This window comes from Myiozetetes cayanensis, unplaced genomic scaffold (genome assembly GCF_022539395.1).
Source record: "Myiozetetes cayanensis isolate MyiCay16 unplaced genomic scaffold, myiCay2020 scf29, whole genome shotgun sequence".
NCBI classification, from domain to species: domain Eukaryota; kingdom Metazoa; phylum Chordata; class Aves; order Passeriformes; family Tyrannidae; genus Myiozetetes; species Myiozetetes cayanensis.
The window spans coordinates 538,277-555,524 of NW_026087510.1; the positions used below are offsets into that span (position 1 = coordinate 538,277).

General features: G+C 44.2%; 1 protein-coding gene across 5 annotated transcripts in view; it reads right to left on the bottom strand.

Moving 5' to 3' along the window:
- PKNOX2 (PBX/knotted 1 homeobox 2) overlaps positions 1 to 17,248 on the bottom strand; it is an 81,995-nt gene that overhangs the window by 35,764 nt on the left and 28,983 nt on the right. For 2 of the 5 annotated variants that reach the window (XM_050322848.1, XM_050322847.1), the window contains one exon: positions 319 to 422. The gene's annotated coding sequence lies outside the window, so the exon portion shown is untranslated. Of the gene's footprint in view, positions 1 to 303; positions 423 to 17,248 lie in introns of all 5 variants that reach the window. The other 3 variants (XM_050322851.1, XM_050322850.1, XM_050322849.1) reach the window with 2 other exon arrangements.

Sequence of the window (17,248 nt, forward strand, 5' to 3'; positions counted from 1 at the left end):
GATTAAACAAGAGGGCAAAATATTAAGCAGCGGATGAAGGTCTGTACTAGGAGAGGGTTTTTGGCAGTGGCAGCAAAGCCCTCCTAAAGCAAGCCCACTCCTAAAGCATTTTTGTTGAAGGATGAGGGGGAAAACATGAGGAATCAAAGAAAACTTATGTGGGAATATGAAGGCAGGACTGATGTCTAAGCTAGAACAGGGTTTTGCCCCAGTGGGTTTGAACATCTCCAAGAAAGGACAAAAACTAAATGAGATTTTTAGAGGTCGAACTGAGACGTGTCCAGGAAACGACGGTGTGCTCACTGATGGTCTACCCACAACGGATGGAGGTCGGCACAGTCCTGGCCCGTCCTTTTCCACTCCTGGGGGATGGTGACTCCTCTGTGCAAGATCTCACTGAGCGTTACTGCTACAACCCGGGTCTGAGAAGGAGAAAAAAAGGAAAAAAGCAATGAAACAACATTGCTGTTGGCCTTGCCCCCATTTCACACTGGCTGTTGCCATTTCCCTGTTAAATTAAAACCTTTGCTTGAGTGTAAAAGTGGTTTTATACTTAGGCTCAGACAGAGTGAACTGGGGGAGAGCCATTAACTTAAAAATGGGGGAGCTCCCATCCACTATTTAATAAGGAAAAGTCCACAGAGATGTTAGAGATGATGTTGCAACTACCAAGAATCTGGTCTTTATGAGGTGGGGATTTCTAGACCAATGTCAGCAGTTTCAGTGGAATAACAAAGATGGACTGAGCAAGGATCAGCATAGCCACTGACACAGGGGTGGTTTGTGTCTGACGGCACAAAAAAAGCAGTAAGAGAGAAAATTCACCGGCTCTCTCAATATACATCACCCCTAGCAAGACCCTCAGATCTCCAATACCCATCTAATAAATGTCCCTCAACGTACATCACCTGCAGATATTACCTCTATGTCAGGTGATAAACATCACCTGAGATCTCCCTGATATACATCACCTGGTAGAGAGCTCCTCAGATCTCCAATATATGTCTGATATATGTCCCTTGATACACATAATCTCTGCCAAGTTCCTCTGATCTTCAGACTACAGCTGATATATCTACCCTGATACAAACCATCTCGAGACAGCTCCTTGCCAGTACAGCTCCTCACCTCCTCCTCTGACAGACACATCTCTGATATATGTCAGCTGGCTAGAGCTCTTCAAATCTCCATTATGCATCTGATACATCTGGCATGGCACACATCCCCTCCAGAGAGCTCCTCAGATCTTCAATATGCATCTGATATACCTACTCTGAAATATATAACCCATTACAGAGCTTCTCAGACTTTTGATATATGTCTAATATATATAGGTATGTACCTCTTGCGCTGAACTGCTGATTTGAATGTGTGTCTGATACATCCACCTCTGGTTACACGCCACCTCTAGAGAGCTCCTCAGATGCTCCTTCAACTCACTACCAACATGCACAGCACCTCCAGAGAGCTCTCTGGATCCCCAGGATACACCTCAGGGATGCATCTCTGATACGTTACCAGCAGAGAGCTATATCTTGTGTGGTGAGACGAGGTGGGAGATCCATGAGAACTGTTTACCCCAGTTTTAATTCCATCCCAAACCCCTTTTGGGGGGTTTTTGTACCCTCACAGCCCATGTCCATCCACTAAGATGGGAACACGGGTCCAAGAGACGCACCTTGCATAGGAGTGCCATTCCTGGAAACCTGGACATCAACAGGGTCATTGCCCAAGGAGAGATATGGAAACAACTGTGTGATTTCAGGGCAAAAGAGAGCAGAAACCCCCAAACACAGAAAACTCAGTGAAAGGGAAAAAAGGTCAAGGTGCCTCTTGATTTCTCCAGCCACTGTAGGTCCCGCCAAGAGATTTAGCGACCTCATCTGGGTTACACTCAATGCTCAGAAGGGCCTGAGTCCAAAACTCTTCCACCCAAACAGCAGGTGAAATATTAAGGTTATTTATGGTAAAGAATCAAGGTTCATGCCCTGAAGGAGTATGCATAGGCTGACACCAAATACCTATTGAGAACCCGGGACTTGGTTTTCACTGGATTTGTCCTGACATCGTGATAAAAAAGCTCATGTTTTGCAGCAATCCTTCATCCCTGTAAAGGCTTTTTTCCATCCCACAGGAAAGACTTCTGTCATCTGGGCTTGCTGTCTGAACGAAACATGAGGACTGGAGGAAAAATAGCAGACAAATAAGGCTCTGTCAGTGTTAAAACAGCTCTACTAGACTGATTTTCATCAGTGACCAGGGCTGAGGTCTTGGATGTTGCATGTATTTAGGCCAAAATATTGTGCAATTTCTGCACAAACGATGCCATTTTTGCCCCCATCACCAACACCACCAAGGGCCAACCCCACCAGGGACATCTCCCCGAACATCCTTGCAGAGGGAGAGAAGTCTTTTTGAGCTGGCACACACTTTCAGCAACTTCAAAAGGCAGCCTTTGAAGTTTAGCAGAGGCCTTTGAAGTCCTCCTGTTGCAAAAGGGAATGGAGGAGATGCCTCCTCCAAGATGCTCCACCGCAGGCAATGCAAGCCAGCGAGACACGCGGTGTCCCGGGCACTCGTGGTTGTATTCAGCAGCTGCCTGGGGATCCTAAATGAGACACCATTTCTGGCAAGTCATCAGCCCCCCCCAAATGCCCTAAATCCTGATCTACTTGACCTCAATAGCATCCAACAGCAGGGATGGGAGCCCAGTATCCTGGGACCTCAGCCTGTTCCCCGTTTGCAAAAAGCCAAGGGCAGACCTGTTAATACAGATTTAATGAAATGCAAGGGAATGATGGTAAAGCTGTCATTTAGCAAAACAAGTGTAGGATTTTGAAGCCAGGCGGCTTTTCCCAGCATGTCACTTTGCTTCTTCCAATGTGAGCAGACCAAGATGCTTCCAACCCCACTATGTCAATGCTGTTTAATTGTGACCATCATCTTTTAATAAATTTAATGCCAGCTCCTCTAACTTAAGTGGAAACCACAAGCAGTGAAAACCCCCCAAAACATTGGGTTTTGCTGAATTATTTTTATACCCCACACAAGCTGTACGGGCCCCAAACTCCACACCTGTGGGAACAACTGAAAAAACCCTGTATGTGAGAAAAATAGTTTAAATGCAGAAATCAAAGCTCAAATTTCTGTTAACCCTTTAAGGAGCTCCAAGAGATGATCACAACTCTCCAAATACTTAGGCAACACCTGCTGCCACCTCTGATGAGGACTACTGTGTTAAAAACCTTTGGTGTATTGAGTTTTTTCCCCCCACAGTGCAATTTCTGTAGCACCTCCAACTTCTGGGGAAGGGCTGGGGCCAGGTGTTGGGGATGCTTCAGGAGGAGTATGGTGTTTTCATCCTCCCAACTCCCAGGAGTTAAAATTGGTGATGCACAAACCCCACTGCTCCTCAGAGAGAGTGAAAGATTGGAGACATGCCCGTACACGTGCAATATTTCTGCATTTCTGCAAAGGCAAAGCTGCTTTGAGGCAAAGCATGGCTGGGAGAGACAAGTCCAACGGTGGAGCCCCGCCCCAGGCGACTCACATTATCCAAAGGGATTTATAGAGAAGTACTGGACACCCCCAGCCAGGATGTGCACATGTGAACACATCTGGAAGCAGGGAACAAAAGCTACGCCGTGCTGATAAATAATGGAAAGGCAAAGTGCCCCGCAGAAGCAGCACCACACTGTTCGGCCCCGGGCGAGACGCAGGAAAATTCAGTACCCATGAGGTCTGGAACAGTGGGATTAATAACACATCAATTTTAATGCAGGGTGGCTTGTGCGGGGTTTTTTTCCCCTTTTTCCTTCCTTTTTTTTTTTTTTTCTGCTTCACAAACAGCAAAGTGAATGTTTGAGCATCTCGGCGGGGGGTTAATGAGGACTCTGATTAGTTATTCAGATTTGCCAATGCTGCCTACATCCATCCTGGGATGGGGGAATAACAGGAAAGGCTTTGCAGAAAAAGCTCTTAAAGACGACCTGCTTGGCTTTCACAGCTCAGGCAGACACAGGTTTTGAGGGGCTTATGCTACAGGGGTCCCCAAACCCAAAATCCCAGTGCCAACTTTTAAGTGGAAAAGCACATTTTCCCATCATTTGTAGGGGATGCAAAAAGCTGCTACGTGCTGAGCCATGCCAATTCCTGTAAAGGTTCACATTTGGATTTGTGGAGGTTTTTTCCATGTTTAAAACAAATTCTTGGGTGCTATTTATAAAATTTGTGTACAATTATGGTCAGAAATGATGGATGGATGGATGCAAGGATGCACAGATGTGAGGATGCACAGATGCAAGGATGCATATATTTAGAGACGCATAAATGCAGACATGTATGGATGCATGGGATCATCCCGTGCATCTGATCATATGGATGCAAGGGTGCTCAGATGAACAGGTGCACACATGGGTGAAAGGATATATGGATACATGTAGGCAAGGATGGAAATAAGGATGGACCATCCCACAAGCCACCACTGGGCTGCAAAAATGCAACAACTGCATTTTTGCACAACATCCCACAGAAGTCTAACAGTGCCTTATGTCCTCCTTGCTCCTTGGCCCAGGGATATTTTAAGCAGGTTGAGCTCACCTCAGTATCTTAAGCAGACTGAACTGGTGTATTTTGGGGTTTATTTCTGGATTTAGGCTTTTGTTCTTCACTTGCATCAAAACTAAAAAGGGAACCTAAGAAAATAGATGGCAGGTGTCCAAAATGATGCTGCAAAAAGTCTTAAAGGATGCTGCCAGGAAGGCATTTCATGACATTGCAAAGGGGCTCGTCAAAAAAATCTAGGTGTTATTTAGGATTCACTCTAGGATTCACTATTTCTTCATCAAGGAGAAATATCTGAAGGAGGGGCAGGGTGGTGACAGCACTCTCTCAGTTCATCCCAACAACAAATGTCAGCACTTTATTTCTACATGGATCTAGAGACCCAGCTGGCTCTTGCTTCAAGCATCACTCAACTTAAGCATTCAACAGGAGTTCTGGGGGCTAAACTCCCCAGTATCCATGTCATTCCCCACAACACCTGACAGGATCTCAAAGGAAAGACAAACTGGAGTTATTCATCCAATTTTGCCAAGTCTGAGGTGCTCCATCCCAAACAGGCCCTTTTCCCCAGGACCGCCTCCACACGAGTTGTCTGGGTTTTAAAGGGTGTGTTAATTGTTCTGAATTAACAGCTCCAGATGGAGGAGCAAACAAGCAATTTGCAGCCTTAAGATAACACCCAAGTGATTTAAGTTGGGGTTTTAAAATTTTTGGTTTCAATGGGAAATCACACCATTCTGGTTGTGAATGCACTGGTCAGAGCTTGGTTAAAATCACCCATTTATCAGGAGTGGCTACTGGCACAGGGCCACAGGAGGAGGTGCAATGGAAGGACAAAAGGAAGAAATGAGAAGTCTGCATTTGGCTTTAATTTAAAGACAGGAAAAATATAATATATCCTCATCACTGCTGGGCAACCCAATGACTGAAGGAGGGCTAAGGATTATTTTCTTCCCAACACCCCCTTTTTTTTTTTTTTTTATTGCATAGGAGTTCATAGAATCCCAGACTGATTTGGGTTGGAAGGGAAATGAAAGACCAGCTCGTTCCAACTCCCTGCCATGGGCAGGGACACCTTCCACTAGACCAGGTTGTTCCAAGTCCTGTCCAACCTGGTCTTGAACATTTCCAGGGAAGGGGCATCCACAGCTCCTCTGGGCAACCTGTGCCAGGGCCTCCCCACCCTGACAGGGAAGGATTTACTTTTACATTTTGTTTCAAAATATTCACTCTTTAAAAAACAAAACCAAAACCAAAACAAAAAAAAAAACCATGAAACAAACAAAAAAAAAAAAACCCAAAACTACAAAACAAAACAAAACAAAAAAAACCCACCAACAACAAAACAAAAACCACCAGCAAATCCTTTATCCCTTTGCCCTCTTTCCTCTCTTTTTCCCTTTGCTTTTTTTCATTTGCTGCTAGATAGAGGAGGGAATGAAAGACCATGATTATTTGTTTGCAAGACTGGACCTTCAACACGGATATATAATTTTTTTAAAATTGTTATTTTCACCGTTTTAAATCCTTTCTAATCTCACCCAGGCTGCGGGATTCAAGGAGGAAACTCCACCCCTATCTCCCCACCCTTCTGGTTTTAAGAGGAGCCAGGGGTGCTGGCAGTGAAAAGGACTCCACAACAAAAGCTTCCTATGCTTACCAAGTGTCAGCTGCAAAAATTAACCCTGGAACCAGGACAGGTAGCAAGAAGAGTTCCCACTCAATCTGGCAGCTGACACTTGGTTGTACACTTTTGTTATTAATATCATTACTGTTCTTTTTCTTATCTCACTGGTGTTTCCAGTAAATTGTTCTCATGTCACCCTGTGATCTTTGCCCTTTGTGTCTCCAATTCTCCTCGCCATCCTGCCACAGAGGAGGGGGAGCACGGTTTGGGGAGTCTCAGCAGAAGCATAAACGGGGTCGGTACCAGTCCTAAACCATGACATCACCCCAGCCAAGGCTAAGTTGGGAGTCAATGTCCATCAACCCCCAACAGTTTTCCAAGAGCACCAAGGTCAGATCCCATCAGATGACGTTGTGGATGGAGTCATGGTCCTCCAACAAGGTTTTCTGCTGAAGTCAGGACAGTCTGTCTTCATTTTACAGGGGGTAAAAGGGCCTAACTGTGCCCTGAAGACACGAAGAAGTGACATCAAGATGCAACAATGCATCCCTCTCCAATGACAGGAAGTACCTCCAAAACACAGATCCAACGCTGGAGGCTGTGGGACTCAGGCAACCTTGGATGTCTGGATCCCCCGTGCCAAGCTGTGCTACCTGACCACCTCCTGGCTCACATATGAAGTAACAGGAGAAGTAACAAATCTCTTTGGCACCTTCCCTGGGCACGGCAGCCCTTGATAAAAAAACCAAACCTCAAGGGAGGGAGCCTGACACCACACTATTCCCAGGGCACCCTGTTACGCAGATTAATCCTTCTTGATGGAGAATTACAATTAGGGCTCCATCTTAAGGAGATATCAGCAATCAGATATCTTATCAAATGCCACCTCAATTATTCAAATAATCCCTGGCTCTTAGATTCGGGTGCTGTTTAGGGAAAGCGGTCCGATTAATGTGCTGACACCTCCCCATCACGTCTGACATCCTCAACTTCATGTCTGATTACGGAATTTGCATTCAATTTAATTTTTTCCATCTGGAGTAAATGAATAATCCAAGTACCTACCCCAGCCTTAATTACATTTGTTAAATTAAAAACCCAGGATGTGAGAAATTCAAATGCATGTAGCTCCATGGCCAGGCAAACCTGCACATTGAACCTGCCATAGCCCTGCCAGCTCCTGCTCCAATTTCTTTTCCTTCCCCACAGCCAGGCATCAAAGAAATTACAACTAGAAAACAAAAAATTCTTTCTAAACGACGAAACAATAGACGATCTTTTGACATTTCCAGCGCTGTTTGCAGGGGAATGAGATAAAATGTAATAAATTCATATACTTCTGTGTGTTTCTTGGCTCCAGCAGCTAAAATTTCCATCTCTTTATGCAGGAGTCCTGGGGAGCAGAAATCCTTGATAATGCCAAACAATTCGACACTTTATTTTCTCTTTACTCCAACACCACGCAAAACACAGGCTTCAAGCTGCCAGCTGCTGGGAGTGAAACCAGATGCCACATCCCTCTCCCATATGGAAACAGAACCGGCCCCGTCTGGGGGTGCGCGCGCTCCCCTCGCTCGCAGCCCTCTTGACCCCGGGGCCGCTACCAGCACATGGCAAAGCCTCTCCCCAGCAGCAAAAACAAAAAAAAAAAAACCTTTTCAACGGTGCAATTGTAAATTTTTTACACTCAGCCTGGGTTCACGCCAGATCCTGGGACCATCAGCCCCACAGAATGGCAGGGAAGATTTGCCCCCAGCCACCACATTTCCTAATTTTCAAATAAGAAAGGTGGAAATAAAACCACCAAACTTGACTTCTTTTTTTCCTTTTTTTTTTTTTAATAAAATTTGCAGAAGCTTGCTAAATTTCCATTCTTTTAGAGAAGATGGAACTTAAAAGGCCAGAATGACTAGGTGAACTTTAGGTGGTGACAAGAAAAGTGTCCAAATAATTAAAGAATAATTAAACATAAGTGTAAGATGAAGTATATTACCAGCTCAGGCCATTTTAGAGGCAATACATTATAGACTGAGTGATGGGAAACGTCAAATAAATATATTTGGGTGTTGATCTAGATGTCAGCAGCAATGAAAACATTGAGGAAAGTCTTTTCTTAGCACTCACAGAGAGTGAATTAAATAACTTATGTGTGAGTGAGTGCAATGGCAATAATCCCCCAGTTTGAGGCTTGTGAGACCAGTAATAAAACATGGTTAAAAATATTCAGGGAAAGCCACGCTCAGTTAAAGTGAGACAGGTGAAAGCAGAGTCAAAAATAACTTTTCCCTTGCTCCCAGTGTGCTCACAACTCAGACAACATTTCTGCACTCCTGGGAAGCTGGATTTGACTCCACATCCCCAAAACAATTCCCTGTGGAGGGGTGTAACAGAGCATCAGAGCATTCCCCCCCAGGCACAGTGGTAGGATTTGGCCATTAGAGCAGGCAACTTGGATGCAGCCTGACTGATCCAGGGTTCCTCATCCTTCCTGACTTCCTTCTGCTTTAACAGTTATGGTGTTGGAGGAGAAAACATCATGTTTCAGCAATGAAGTCCCCTGCAAGGCTGTTTAAAAATTAATTAGTGCCATGCAACGTATTAGCGATGAATAGTAATTTTAGTTTTTGTACCTACTTCATTGCCTTCTCCATGGTTGTTATTCCAGCTATTCCATGGTCCTCCCAGCCAACCAGAACCTAATACAGAGCGTACCAAGGACACTGTTGGCCGTGTCCCCTGGAAATACCCAATTCCACAGCACACATACCCCCCAACATGTTCTCTCTGGAACTTTTAAATAAATTAGGGTCATATTTGCTGAGCTGGCTGGAAGATTGGGAACCTGGCCTGCTCAGAGGTTCCAAACATCCCAAAATGGCAGTTGTCCAAGGATATGAGCCTGGCTGCACCAGCCCATAGCTCCTACGCAGCATGGAGGTTGTGGCTTCATCCAGGATGGAGGACAGAGATGGGTGGAGATCCCCCAACCCTGAGGATGGAGAACCTTCAAGGATGGAGACAACCCCAAGGATAAAGATTCCCCCCCAAACCCAAGGAGGAATATTCCCATAACCCACAGATGGAGACAGCCCCCGCAGCTCTGAATGTGAAGAATGCCCAAGCCTCAAGAATGGAGCTGCACAAAAGACAAGGATGGATCCGCCCAACCTCAAGGATGGGAATCCCCCAACCCTGCAGATGAAGATCTCCAAAACACAAGGACGGAGACTCACAAATCTCAAGGATGGAGATCCTCCTAACCCTGAGTACTGAGATGCCCAACCGTGAGAACGTAGATCCCCAAAATCCAAGGCCTCTCACAGCCCTGAGGACAGAGATTCCACAGACTCCAAGCATAGAGATACCCCAAACCAAGAACAAAGAACTTCCAGAGCGAAAGAGACTCCCTCCAGCCATGAGGAAAAAGACCCCCGCACACAACCCAAGGATGCAAACCCCATCTTCCCCAATGCCACAGAGGGCAATCACTCCCTGGGACATCAGTGGCTGGAGTCTTCACCCCACCCTGCACTGGGCAGGACATGGGGACATTACTGTGGTCACCTCCCAAACTGCAACCCCAAACGAGCCACCACTCTGCTCCTTTTGGCAGCAAGTGAGGCGGTGGGGACTGAGGAACCTCGCTGCGTCAGCTGCCTTCAGGTGGCTGCGGAAGCTGAGGGGAATTGGCTGGGAACATCTGGAATATATTCATTTTATGGCATGTTTCGTATCACAGACAGGTACTTTGAAGCAGTTAAGTAGTAGCAGGGCAGCACGTCCCCATGGGTGGGCTGCGGTTTGCGCTTTCAGCCCGGGCTGCCCCGGCATGACAAAGGGGCTGGGGAGACGGAGCTGGCGTTTTCCAAACACAGCTTTGTGCCTCTGGGGGCAAATCCAGCTAGAAATTAAAACTCAAAAGGCTTAAAAAAAAAAAAAAAAAGAGAGAGAGAAAAGAGAAAATAAAAAAGAGAAAGAAACCGACCCCTCCGCCTAAGTGGTGTTGATCCCCACATCAGGCTATTAACAGCCTCATCACAAATTGTAAATGACTCAGATAAATTAAATGGCTTAGCAGCTGTGAGGAAAGGCCCTTATGAAGATTCATTTTTTTCACGGAAAAGAAATTAGTCGGGAATTTAAAATCTTTTCCAGTGGCTTGACACAGACACCCTGTCAAACCCACATACTGCTGCTCGTGTAGCCCTGGGAGGCAGTTGGCCCCAGAAGGAAAAGTCAGAGAATCCCAGAATGGTTTGGGTTTGAAAGGATCTTAAAGATCATTTAATACCAAACCCTCTGCCATAGGCAGGGACACCTCCCATTAAACCAAATTTCTCCAAGTCTTGCCCAGCCTGGCCTCGGACATTTCCAGGGATGTTCTCTGGGCAGACTGTGCCAGGGCCTCACCACTCTCATAGGGAAGAATTTCTTCCTAATATCTAAACATACTCTCTTTCAGTTTAGCACCATTAAAGCCCTCTGTGAGCATCCACAGGTGCGGGAGGCAGGCATGTTCCCATTAGTGCAGCGCTAACGAGGCTGCACCTTCTCCCAGCAAACCCATTAAAAGCCTCAACTGATGAAGAGGTTCTGAAAATGAGAAGATTTAACCCAAAACACCCCCATGCTGAGGGAAAAGCTGGTAACTGAGCTGCAATTTAAAAAGAAAGGGGGGACAGCAACATGGGGCAAGGAGTTGGGCTTACACCCCTGGGTGCAGTGATCTGCAGTGATTTACCCGCCAAAGCAGGGAACCACTGTTTTGCTCCCACATATAATACAAGAAATTAATGCATTAAACCTCCCTGCCTTTGCAGGCAAAGCCCAGCTCTCCATCCCCATCCCCTTTTAGTTCATTCAAAATTGAGGGGTTGTTCATCTTCAGACACTATTTCGCCAGCAGCAGCAACTCAAAACGCCCTTTAGTGCAAGTTCAGAGGTATAAAAGATGCAAAACCCCCCTAAATTATTCACATGGCATTTCAATCAAAGCCCCACTCTGGGATAAAGGGAAGGATTTGATGACCCTGGGATGTCTCCTCACCCCTGTTTGGATGAAAAAACCCTTCTTGTATATACTGCATAGAAGTCAAAGGGGAAGAGGATGAAATAAAAGGGTTTCCCTCATCCAGAAAGGGCTGGAGAGTGAGGAATGCAAGGAGTACCTATTTTTCAAGTGCATCCAAGAAGAGTATCGTGGTTGCATTTGCACCACTGAAGCTTTTCCAAACTTTTATAGCACCAGAGGAGCAAAATTAAAGTGGGGCATTGGAAGAGAAATTGCAAACCAAGGAACCCAGCAAGAAAGGATAGAAGCAATCAAGAGGGGGGAAAAAAAAGGGAAATGAAAACTCTAAAATTATTTTGCATTTCAAATATAGGAGGTTTTCAAAAAGGAAAAACCCTGGAAGATATTTTTTTCTTCCAGTTTTTCTCTCTGTTTCGCTTCTCTCTGTTTCATTGAGCATCCAGGTGCTGCTAAGCTGGGATTTCCATTTCTCTATCTCCATCCTGGGGCAAAACCCCAACAACCCAATGAAAAAAAAAAATTAAAAAAAAAAACCCAAAAGTAGGACACCAAGCCCTGCTCAATCCAACCTCAGCTTGATGCTCACTAATTACCCAGTAATAGTATTTATATGCTGCTGGCACACTCGGAAATGCAGCTCCTAATAACCAAGGTCGGCATCAATATTAATGTCCCGGCTTGACTCTCAATACCCGGGGACCAACGAGAGACAAAGAAACATCACAGCAAAGTGAAAAGAGGGGCAGAAAATGAATTTTAAAAGTATTTTTCCGTGTTTGAGCAGGAAGGGAGTGCTTGAGATTAAATGAGGGGATCAGCAATAGCAGCAAATATAAATTGTAAGTTCCCATCTCTGAGGCAAAAAAACTTCCACTGGTGCAGAATTTTTCACCATCCACACGTCCTTCCTCAAGCTTTGAGTTTCCCCACTGGTAGAAACAGGCTGGAAAAACTCTTCTTTCCTTGTGATGGGAACAGATTTCTTAAGCTCAAGGCTTTCCCCTCACCAGAATTACTCCAAGGTGATCAGCTTCAAATATGCATCCCTGCAAACTTCAGCCCACTTTGGGCTGCTCATGCAAAAACCCAGGCTTTGGGTTGGCTCAGCCAGAAATGCTGCTGGAAACAACCTCCTGAGAAGCACATTTTTCCCAGTGATGGCTTGAGCACATCCCCCCAGATTCACCAATATTACACTGCACACAAATGCACACAGAATATTTGCAGGGCATGGCACGGGTTGCAAACGTGCCCCAGTACCACTCCATAATTCAATTAAAAAATGCCTTTTCTTAATAATTCCTACACAGAGACACTTGGCACACCAGGAGCATTAAGGCAGAGTTTAAATGGACTTAATAAACTATTAATAGCCTGCAGTAAGGCTATGATAGATTTGAGCTGCATGTGATCTCTGCCCCTCAGTACGAGGTGTTATTACCAATGTCCACACTCAATGTACATTGAAAGAAATCTCAGAGATCTTCCATAAAAAATGCAGTTCCACAAAATCTGATGTTTCTTGTTGGAAAGGAGCATGTTTTCTGGATTTTTTCCTGAAAGCTGACAGTTTGAGAGCAAGTGTGGATGCAGCGTTTTCCTTGTGGAGTGTCAGGTGTGGGGTCAACCCATGCTGTTGACACATTAACTTAAGGTGATCAATATTGAAAGAAAATTAATGGAAGCCAATGAATGGAAGGCAGTGGAAGTCCAAGAACGCAACCTTAGGATGCTCCCACGTCTTTCAATACTTTCATTTCCAAGCAATTTGAGAATTTCCCCATTTTTAGTCAAATTCCAAGCAAGAAAAGGGCAAACTGTGGAAAGAACTTGAAAATAGATGTCCTGCTTCAAACAATTTGAGTAGTTATTAAACAACATCAATGAGGATGGCATTGACCCTCCAGAGAAGATCCAGCTCTGTGTTGATGACTACAACAGGTAACACATCAAACCTTCAAAAAGCCAACCCTACACTGATGACTAAAATGGCAACCAGTAAAGTGTTGATCCTACAGAGAAGACCCAGCCCCAAGTTGATGACTACACTGTGAAGAAGCAGGACTCAAGTCAACTGCCTAAAGATGTCATAAAAATCAAATGTCGCTATAAAGTGGCTTCAGATACTGCAAGAAATCTCCAGAAAGAGAATAATTATAGCCCTGTTCAGCAATTTGGGTGGAAAGAGCACTCTGCAGTCATAGCCTTGGCCATCAATTCTGGTCAAATTAGAGAAGATCTTTCTAAAGACCCATTGTATGATCCAGTGGAAATGGCAATTTTTCATATAAAAATTCTCCCAAAGCTTAAATCACCTCTTTATTAAATATTTCTTAGTTATAACTTGTGGAAAGAAGCCACAAGGTCTGTTCCAAGAGGAGCAGCCGGTGAGATGAAGTCAAGGGAAAAAGCATGAGGATTTCCAGTCAAGAGATGGTGATTAGCACCACTGGAGGAGGAACAGACAAACCCTGAAACAGGAGGGTTTTGTCTGTCTTTGTTGGGGTGATGGAAGAAGAACCATGAGAGCAAGTAATACCTTCTTCCACCTTTTCCAGCTGCAGATGGTCACCACCTTTTGGACCTGTTCCAAAAGTGCTGTTTCTCAAACCAAAGCCCTGTCAAGCCACAAGAAGACTCCTCCCCAGTACTTCCAACAACGATGAGTGAAAAGAGAGCGCCGTGCCCCAACCCCTTCATCAGCACCAAAGAAAACACACAAATCACCACAACTTGCAAATCCCTCCCTGAAAAAAGTAACTGAAATCAGGGAGAAGCAGAGCTTACCAATAAATCGGGAACAGATGCAAGTCAACAGGCCCCAAGATCAGCGTGCCATATGGCCGCCTGGGCTGGACATGGCTGGTTTATTGGTGCTCCACGTTTGCCCCCATTAATTTACCAGTAAATCAGAGCTGCAAGGACTGAGGGAAATAAAAGCAATTTTGAGGGTCACTGTGGCTTTTCAGCTCTCTGATGGGATGTTACTGGTGGATCTCCTACACAGCTGCTCCCTGCTGAATAGTTGCATCCCACCTCCAACACTGTTGGCCATCAACCAATGTAGGAATAAAGGCAAGTTTGGGGTTTTTTTTTTCAGTGGATGTGAATTATTTGGGGACTTTTTTATTTTTGGATGAGGAACACGTGGTGATTTACCCAAAATTAGATGGAAAAATCCCTTCTTTGCTGTCTCTCAGTGAGCAGCTGGGGGTGGTCCAGTGCAGTGACCACCATCCCACAACAAAAGTGGGTCAGGACTGTTTAATACCAAAAAAGAGGGGAAATATTTGATTTCTTCAGGAATAAATGCTCCTTTTCCCGGAGTGCTAGTTCAGAATGGAAAAAAAACACTCAGTTTTGAAATGCCTCAATGAAATTTAATTTTTGGTTTGAATCAACAGCTTCACTCCGTGCCATTTTAATGCTATTTTATGTTGAAATGTCAATTGGAAACTAACATTTTAAAATGTCAAAACATTTCATGTCTGCAGACGGTGCCGATAGTTTTTTGCTTCCATGTGTCCAAACAGAAAATGCCTTTGGAACTTCACCATGGAAAGAAAAATAAAATATATATATATAAATATTTAAAAGATCAATATTTTGACTTCTTGGAATCAAAACAAAGCTAAAATATAATATTTCCTCCAGGATGCAAACAATGTTTTCTGAAAAACTGTAATCACCAAACCACAATCTGAGCCAAATATTTGTTACCGTGGTCTGTTATAGCTCCATGGGAAGAGAAGAGAAAGGGATTTTTGATATTGTAGGCCCTCTGAACCCTTTTTTTTGCCAGTTATTTCCAAGGTGCAGAAAGGCCCTTCCACCATTTCCAAAACCATTTCCAACACACTGATTTCCCTTAATAGTGGGGGGAAAAAAACCTTGAAAAAATTAAGGTTTTCTCCTTTAAAAAAGGAGACATTTTAATTTGGGGGGGTGGGATTTTCCCTGTATTTTGCATGGATGACACCTCACCTCCATCAGTTTTGGGGGAATTGGGGAGGAAACGGAATCGTGAGTTTTTTACCACGCTTGTACTGGCTGCCGGGAACACGTGCACAGGGTGTGGGGTTTTTATCCAATATAAATGCAATTATCCAGTGATGTCACCTTTTAAATTCCAGCCTTGGCCATGCGTTGCCAACAAAACAAATGGGGAAAAAAAAAATGGGAAAAGAAAGCAAATAAAAGGCAAGCGATCCAGGGTAGTTGTAGCAGCAAAAAAAATAGAATTTTACCAATGTTTCTAGTTCCAGGAGCAGAGTGTAAACACACAGCATTAGAAAATGGGATGAAAACCGGTAGTTTTGGAATTGTTATTGGCCAAGTCCCTCATCCCAAATCTCTCAGCTCCGTCATCCTCGACAGCGCGGCTCGGCCACCCTCGATCACCTTTGCATCTCCTCCAAATTTCTCTTTTTCTCTTTTTTTTTTCCCTGAGCCCAGGCTACAGCCCCGCGCGGGGAATAAGCGCAATTATCTCGTCTCGCCACATTTTTCCAGCTCTGCCTGAGGTTTAATTAAAGCCAAGTGAAAAACACAGAGGAGCGGCGCTCGGTTCCGATATCGCCCCACCACATGCGGCAGGGGGAAGGGGGAACAAAATGAGGGGGAAAAAAAATAGGGAAAAAATAAACCTTTCCTCGCCTACTTTTTAATTCAGCAAACCCTCCTGGATATTGCTCCTTTATCATATTTCCTTTTAAAATATATATATAAATACATATTTAAATATATAGACATGTAGCTATGCAAGCGCCCATGAATATACATATGGACACTGGGATACCCACGCACCCTCTCTCTATAAAAAATATATATATAATTGTAGTCTAATCCCCTGTAATCTCCTTGAATTACACCTCAACCACCCTCCTCGCAGGTGACCTTTCCACAAAAGGTTGTTTCTATGCCAACAGCACTGTTTGAGTCAGGCAAGAGAAAAAAATATGGTACAATAATCTGTAATTTTTCCTTAATTCGGAGTTTTCACCCGTGGTCAGGAGGCAGTTGTAGAAACACCGTCATCACAGGAAAAAATTGGTATTAAAATTAATTAATACCTAGGATTTGAATATTAAGGGGAGAGCACAGTAACCTGGACCCAATTTAGATTTTGCCTAAATTCCTGGAAATCTTTTTTTGGTGAAATTCCCCTTATTTTGGGGTTTAGGAGCAAAACCCTATGGTTTTAAGGTTCTTTTCATCTTAATGCCTACATTTCTCTCTCCTGCTCCATCTCATCCTGCCGGCACAACCTACACGTATCGGTGCCTACCAAAAAGTCTAATTATGGAAAAGTCAGAAAATCACTAATTTTTTTCCACTTTCACTGTTTTTAAGGGAATCCCAGCAACTGGTTCATCTCCAATGGGGAAAAAAAAAAGATGACTGTGAATACGAGACCTGAACTCTGAAAAACTTGAGGAACTATTATAATATGCACCAAGCAAACAATGCTGAGTAATAAAGTGGTGATGAGATTTGACTGAGTAAAAGCTACTCAATATAAATAATTTTCCACAGATAAAGTCTGGTTTTAGTCTAGATAGTGTTGTTCCATTTAAGATTTGGGATCCATTAAGGTTTTATTTTCCCTCACTTTCTTCAGTTCCTTGAGTTCCAACTCAGCCCATAAAGCTCATCCCAGATTAGAGCATTTAAAAATTATACAGAAAAGGAAAAACGAGATTTTTCCAGCAGAAGTTTTGGGGTTTTTTGGTGGGTTTTGATGAGTGGCACAAGGACTTGTGACCTGTTGGTTGAAACAACCCCAAAACTGGGGGGTTTTTTTGGCTTGTTGAGAGAGGGACAACCTCCACAGTCCTGCATATTTTTTTTTACTGGCTGCTGGGGATTTATTTCTATTTTTCTTCTGACCTGACCCCAACACCTTCGTGGCTCCCAGGAGGGAAGATATTTCCCAACGGCTCCATCTTGCAAGGCGTGGAACCAAGAGGATAAAAATACTGGTTGCCATGGGAACATAAGGTCTGGAGTTTGAAAATACCAGAATT